The following is a 622-nucleotide window of genomic DNA, read 5'->3' on the forward strand; positions in this document are numbered from 1 at the left end:
GAAAAATTTTATGGAAGAGCTTTATGTGATTTGGGAGCTAGCATTAATCTTATGCCTCTATCAATTTTCAAAAGATTAGGGTTAGGAGAAGTCTCACCTACTTCTATAACTCTACAGTTAGTGGATCGTTCAGTTACATATCCTAACGAGTTATAAAAGATGTGTTAGTAAAAGTGAATAAATTTATCTTTCCTGTGGATTTCATTGTTTTAGATATGGATGAAGATAAATAAATACCTATTATTTTAGGGAGACCATTTTTAGTTACTGGAAAAGCTATAATAGATGTTCGAAAAAGAGAATTAACTATGAGAGTTAATGATCAAGAAGTGACTTTTAATATTGCAAAATCTATGAAATACCCTGCTGTTGAAAGAGATAATGAATGTTTTCGCATGGAAATTATTGAACATCTACTGAAAAAACATTTTAAAGAACATTTTGAAGAAGAAGAACATTTTGTAGAGAAGGAACAATTTGAAAAGAATGATGACGTTATTTTGGGAGAATTAGAAAATAAAGAATTAGATTATGTTCAGGAAAGATTTGAGATGTTGGATATTACGGAAAATGCTGATAAAAATCTATTTCCATCAATTATAAAACCACCTGAACTTGAGTT

This window comes from Phalaenopsis equestris, unplaced genomic scaffold, assembly GCF_001263595.1.
Source record: "Phalaenopsis equestris unplaced genomic scaffold, ASM126359v1 Scaffold000107, whole genome shotgun sequence".
Lineage (NCBI taxonomy): Eukaryota > Viridiplantae > Streptophyta > Magnoliopsida > Asparagales > Orchidaceae > Phalaenopsis > Phalaenopsis equestris.